We start from the raw sequence: 7,109 nt of genomic DNA, 5'->3' as shown, positions 1-7,109 counted from the left end.
TTCCTTTCCTTTCCTTTCCTTTCCTTTCCTTTCCTTTCCTTTCCTTTCCTTTCCTTTCCTTTCCTTTCCTTTCCTTTCCTTTCCTTTCCTTTCCGACTCATTCTCACAAAATTCTCTCAGAGAAGCATCTAATAATCACTTTAGATATGTTCAAATTAGGGCACTCGGTCTTTTCTAACACTAAGTAAAGATGTGACAGGTTTTGTTATCGGCAGCAGAGTTAGACCTTTGTAAGATACTCCCTTTCTTTTCCCGTAAATACACCACCTACAAATAAAGACCTCCTGTCTTAAAGGCGTGACTATCCTCTATGTCTCTGTCCACTTTCTGTCCACTGTCTCCACATAAATGAAAACTCTGTGTCATTTAACATTTTTTTTTTTTCCAGACGGTTAGGGTTATGTGTTGTTTGGTGTCATATTTTTTTCTCTTCAGAAATTGTACTATGCTTTTCCCTGCAGATCCCTAAGTCCATATTTCCCTGGATAAGCCTCGGAGGAAAAGATACCAAATCACCCCGCTAAAATACACAGCAGAGGATCTCTGCGGATCACTGGATATTGCCCTGCCAGTGTTAGCGGTGGTTTTCTGGTCGGGCTCTGGGGTAGGAAGGGGAGGAAAAGGATGGAAAGGGGAGGGGGAGTGTGGGGTGAGGGGAGAGAAATTTTTAAAAGCACCCTGACACTCAGAAAGGGGCTGTTTCCTTAACACCCATGGGACAGGCCTGCCTGCTCTGTCACACCACGGGCATCCGGAAACGGGTACAGGGACCCTCTGTGGGGTGCAGAAACTGCCCCCCGCCCCTACCAAAGCTGGCTTCCCAGACAGTCTAGGGTAGGACACAGGATTTGGGGGCCGCTTAGAAGTTCTCCCCTAAGACCTGCATCTGAGTAGTGGGACTAGAATGGACTGGGATTTGATGTTCTTCTGATCATGCCCGCACCCCAGTCCGGTTCAGACCTGCGGTGCAGCCGCACACCCAGAGGTGCCTCCCCTCCAGCCGGTCAGTCGCCTTGTAGTGTGACCGCCTGTCCCCAGACTTGATTGGTTTTGTCATCTCAATTCTGGCAATGCAAGGAGAGAGGAAGCACCCGAAGCCCTTTCCAAGGGGGAAGCAGTAGAGGGTCGTTTTGGGTGCAGAGAGCATTTGCAAAGCACTCCGGTGGCTCCTCCGGCAATGGCTCTGGCCTTTTATTGCAGAAAGGGTAAAAAGAACGTGGGTGCTTGCAGATCCCGATCCCTCTCTCCTTACAAAGGGCAAAGCTTGATAAAATAGCCCGTCTGTGAAGATCACCGGGAAGCATCGGCTGCATCCCCTAGACAGAGGTGGAAGCTGAGGAAGGAGAAAGAGGAGGGAGTTGGATGGCACCTTCTGGGCATCTGGTCTGAGAAGAAGATGAAAACGTGTTGAGGATGCAGGAGACTAAAATCTGAGTCGGAGCAGTACTAACCACAGCATCCCAGGCCGTGCCTGTGCACATTTCCGTCTTGACGTACAATTAAATTACAGCAAATTCCTCTATAAATAATATCGTTGGGAATCGTTCTTTAAGATTCAAGAATGTCTGAGGTTTAATAGCTTTTAAAACGTCAGTTCTGAATGGCTTATGCAACGAATGGCTACCTTCAAATCTTAAACCCTTTTTAAATATGCTATACATATGGATTCCAGTTTATCTCTACCTATTTCTTTTTAAAAAGAGGGAAGCATTCTTAAAAAGCTACTTGTAACACTTTATTTTAGTAAAGCAGATGTTAATTTTTTTTCACATATCATTTTATGACCGAGTACATATGTAAATTGGAAAGTATCCAGAATGCTTCTATTATTTGCTAAATGATTTTTAGCTGAGGCATATTGTTTCTGGCACAACCAAGGTATAGGTTACACCAATAAAATAAACATCTGTGATTTTGGCAGGAGAGGAAATAAATGTGAGTTCCTATAAAAGCAGAGAAAGCATTTGTGTAGAGGGAAACACACCTGCAAAGGAGTAAATCGGCTATTTACACAGCCGTTCTGAAAGCAGGCTCTCTGCCGTACAGTTAAAAAAAAAAAACAAAAAAAAAAAACAAAACCAAAAAACCCCCCAAAAAACCAGGTCGTGGAATTCCGGGAGAAAAACGAACGTGACCCTGGATGTAGCCTTCTGATAACATATCCCAGGCAGTGGAATAAAAGCCTTGGAATGTTTTCTAGACAAGGATTGCGCTCTCTCTCCTCTCTTAAAAGCTGAGTGTTTAGCTCGCAGGAATATATTAGCCACAGTTTCCTCCTGTCAATATTTAAGAATTCCCAGAGACTTCAAGGGGCTGAGTTTTTCTCTTTTCACAGCAAAATATCTGTGAGAGATGTTTGTGTTTGCAAGGAGTTTTACGAGGGGTCTGAGTTCATAAGAAGAGCAAGGCATAATGCATCGGCATAATAATTAACCGTATGCAATATTTATTGCCGTGTGATGTTTGTTATCATGTAGGCAAGTGCACTCAATTGAGGTTTAACAAATATTGATCAAATATAATGAATAAATATGCATATGTATTATTTATCTGTGCATACATGTATACATACAGCAGGAGCATCTCGTTACTGAGGATGAGGAGAGCTGTCTGCCGCTGCTCCTGCCTTCCTCTCCACCCTGCCCCTTTGCCAAGAGGGCTGCAGAGAGGTTAGGTTTTGGGGCTTTTTGTAATATAAAATACCGCAGGTGCAGAAAAAAATGAAGGTCACCAATAAATTTGGTCTCAGCATGGAGTATAATTGTAACAAAACGCTGTTGAATAAAAAAACAAAGATCTCACTGGCTGGGGCAGCATCGTCGCGAACCATCTGGTGCATATTAAAAGCAGTGCTGTAAATATAGCTGGAAACTAATGTGGTACCAGATCCTATAGGCGCAGGGGCCTGCCGAGCTTTCCATATGCTGGATGTGTGGATGGCGCGGCGCACGGAGGGAAAGGTGTCGCATCGGCCAGGAGCTCTTAGGGCATGATTTTGCATAATCCTGATGGAAGTTTGTCCCGACAGAGAGGGGGAAGGAGGCAAGGAAGGCAGAGGAAAGGCCTCTCTGCCGTCCTGCTCGGTCTCGCCACGATAGGGTATGCGGCTGCTGACGTCACTTCGCATCAGGGCCCAGGAACAAACGTGACCCAGGCAGAGCTCATCTGTTTCTCATCACTTGGGAAGTTTCTCTCGCGCCCCTCCCACCCTTCTTCCCTCTCCCTTTCTGTCTTTTTTTTTTTCTTCCCCCCCCCTTTATTTTTTTTATCCCCTACCTAAACCGGGGCAGGCCCCTTCCCCATCGCCGGCCGCAACCCATCCTGGCTCTCGTCCCCATGTCCATCCCCGCCGCGGCCCGAGCTCCCCGCAGGGCAGGAGCTTGAGGCGCACTCCCAGGCGGGGTGTCCGGCCCCTGACCGCCCCCCTGGGCCTGGCTCTTCCCTTCCCCCCCCCATTCTGATGCCATTGTTCGCGCTCGCAACCCAACTTTGGCTGCCGATTCAAAGCTCGGCAGTCCCCTGGCTCCTGCATTGTACTGAGGGTCACTTACTCTTTTCTCGGAGTTAGGCTCTGCTCCTTAATCTCTCCTCTTCTCCGCTCCTCATGAGCTGACGCGTCCTCCCCACGCACCCGAAGCTGCCACAGAGGCTCGTCTTGACAAACCTGCTGCTAATCTCGGCCCAGTGCAACCAACAGAGAAATAAAAAATCTCTCTCGCTCTCTGCTTCCCCACACACCTTTTTTTTTTGTTTTTTTTTTTCCTTTTTTTTTCCTTTTTTTTTCCCCCTTCCTTTTCTTTTCCTCCAGGCTTCATTCACCTCAGAGCACTGCCGCCTTTAATTATGGGAGATACATTTCTTCCCTGGGAGTCATTCATGGGGATTTTTTAGGTGGAAAGACGTTTCAGCAGAGCTATATTTGAGCAGGGACCAGTGCCCTATATCCAGAGGCTTTGAGTGAAGTGCAGATTGAGACATATCGGGTTCCCTATAAAAGGATCATTTCTTGTGGGAGGTTGGACACGAAGTTTGGACTCGTGACTTGCATTCCTGAGAGACATGCATATTTTAAAACAACAAAGCAAGCTCGGAAGAAGGCTTAGAGGAGGGGAGGGGGGGAAATAGAAGAAAAAACTTAAAGAAGTTACTAAGTTACAAACATCTGTCAACATGGACCAATTTGTGTGGCTCTCAGGGGGAAAAAGAAAGTACCTGCTAGTTTTTTGTATCACTTCAGGGAGTCTCAGCTACTTGCTGGAAGTTGATGTGGCTCTCCAGACGCTAAGAAATGCAGTTTGGCTCAAAACTGGGAGCTTAAAGCGCTTTAGTGGCCTGTGAATTTAAATCCCAACTCCTTCTTTATCGGCTCTTTGCGTGGAGCTGCTTCAGCGTTGCAAGGGACATCTCACCTCTCAAAAAGAACCCCGGGTGGGGGAAAGACAAAAGGAGAGCAAATAGGGCGACTCGTGTGTTAGTTGAAGGAAGCCACTGGCGCACCCGATCCCGCAGTGCAGATAGAGGAAAAATGAGAAAACAAGGTGAAAAAGAGCAGTCCTGACTTGCTGTGAACCCTGAGGGAAATAGGGAGGCTGGGGGCCACGGGCAGCACCCTCCACTTCAGCATCCTAAGGAGAAGGAAGGGGTGTGCATATATATATGTGTGTGTGTGTGTGTGTGGATGTGTGGATGTATGTATGTATGTATGTATAAATTACGTGTCGGGGAGGTGAACGGGAAGGGCTGGCCGCAGGCAGCGGCAGGTGGGGCGGCAGCTTGCGGCCGGACAGCAGGGCACAGAGCGCTGCACGCAGGGCTGCACGCCGCAGCGGTGTGGGCAGCAGAGGCGCGGGGGTCTGGGCTGCTGCCGGGAGTTTGCAGACAAAAGGAGAAGGCCTAATGGTGAGCTGGATATCTCTGTTAGTTGTCAGCGCTGGTACACGGCTGCTGGGAAATGCTAATCAGCCCTCGCTGAGCGGGATGCAGCCTAGGTTGACTCCTGGCACACGCACGCACATGCACTCGGGCTGCTGCAGGGTCTCTGACACGCACGCACACACATCTCGCTCCTCGGTGGGGTCGACCGTGACCCCTGTGCTTTGGTCTGGGCTTTGTTTGGTCCAGTGGTGGTAAGATCCACCTTAAACGTCATACACAGCAAATACCTTCCTAAATAACATAATAGCATAGCTTACAGGCACCAGCCCACTTTTTCTCTGAGGAGCCTCCCCCCACCTGCTGGTCCCCCTTTCTTCCTTTTTTTCCCTCCTTTTTAACAGCTAACAGGGGATATTTTATACCTGTAGTTTTGGATTTGATCCGTTGCTTTAAGTTTGGTGGAGGGTTCTGCAGGAGAGGAGCTGCATATACACTATTATACAGTCATCACTGAGATTACTAACAGCGAATCTCTTGTCAGCCAGACAGTCCAGCTTTGAAAAATTACTCACATTACCCTGATTTTACAAAATTTGGGCTAAGGAAAAGGTGGGGAGATAAAATTTCCCACTGTCCCTTTTACAATTCTTGTCTTTCCTCGCAATTACTTCTATAAAGTGATTGGGCCCGTTACGTGTAGTGTCTTTGTATTTCTAGTGGGGGCCACGTGGATGCCAAAGGAGAGATCCTGACATCTGTCCTCAAGCCTTCTCTGGAGTACCTGCACCACCCTGCTCCACACACCAGCCCTTGCATCCCAGTCACCATCAAAACCGATCTAGCAAGAGTAGCCAGGGTCCCCACTTTTTTGTGGCTCCGGCAGTGTCAGGGAGGGGGTCTTTCCTATCCTTCCTCACAGACAGAAAATGTAATTTTTTTTTTCAGGTGGCCGCACCTTGCACTGGGACCGCCATGTGAAAATGTCCGGCAGGGATGCCCTAGCTTCAAAAAGAGAAGAGCGGTAGGTGACTCCATAGCACTGCCAGAGACGCCTTGGGGGAAACGGCAGGGAGGAAAAAAAGGCAGGATCTTTGAACTGGGACCCCGTCGGGAAGTGGTCGCCTTTCCCATCTTTGCAGTTTCAGACTTGTTCCCCGGCTATTTTCCGCTGAAGGTGCTCAGACAGGAGAAGGGGCTGATGCTGAAATGCTTAAGGGAGCATTTAAACCCAGAGCCTTCAATGAAGGAAGAAAGAATGGGCGTGGAGGTGGAAAAAAGTTGGAAAATGGATTCACTGACAAGTAAGGATAATAAATGAGAGGCGCTTTCAGATAGATATCTCAGTCGTGAAATTGCACCCAGCTGGTTGTGTAAGCAAACAAATAGTTTCATGTTAGAGACTCTCGACTTGTGGCTTGATGAATAGAACACGACAGAGGTAAATGGCTCTTTAACTCATTTAGGAATAAAACTCTTTGGCTTCCAAAGTAAGAGATCTTGTGACACCATGGATCCTGAGCAAGTACTTTAACAAGAGTTTTATTAGTTTCAACTTCTGCTCCTGGATCTCCCCTATCGTTCACCTCCTCCCTCACACCTCTGTCCTTTTCCTTTTTATTTATTTTTCTTTTTAATGTTTTACTCTTTTTTGTCTTTCTTTTCTTGCATTCCTCTTTCTCGCTCTTTTTTTTTTCTCTCTCTCTTTGTTATTATTTTTTTAATACTCCTCCTCAAAAGCACCTCACAGGAGAAATTTTCTCACTTCATCAGCACCTGGAAACCCGGCAGGTTTGCAAGGTACATATCAGATCTGTCCATGGCACCCGAGGGTTTTAGCTTTGGAAATATATTTATTTCTAATTATTACTGGAGGAATCACGGCAGAAACCTCATCCTCCGTCTCTCTGACCCTCTGGGGATTAAACAGGGAAGGGTGTCTAAAAAAAAATGTCACACATCGAAGGCAGTGGCTGTGAAGCCAGTGAGAAAGTGAACCTTTTAAAACAAATACATACACACGTTTTGTAGAGGTCATGCCGTTTCTGGAATTAGTTCCAAAGATATTAGCGAAACGGAACAAACGGGGAAAAGGGTACCCCGATTTCTGCCTCTCCCAGTAAAGCAGAAAGAAAAAAAAGAGGAGAGGAGACTCGAGGAGACTTGAGGAGAGGAAGAAAAATTAAAAGAAAGAGAAGGGGAGAGAAGGAAATAGAAGGAAAGGAAATAGAAGGAAA

This window comes from Parus major, chromosome Z (assembly GCF_001522545.3).
Source record: "Parus major isolate Abel chromosome Z, Parus_major1.1, whole genome shotgun sequence".
Taxonomy (NCBI): domain Eukaryota; kingdom Metazoa; phylum Chordata; class Aves; order Passeriformes; family Paridae; genus Parus; species Parus major.
The sequence above is the reverse complement of the archived record's forward strand: the minus strand, read 5'-3'. Positions refer to the sequence as shown.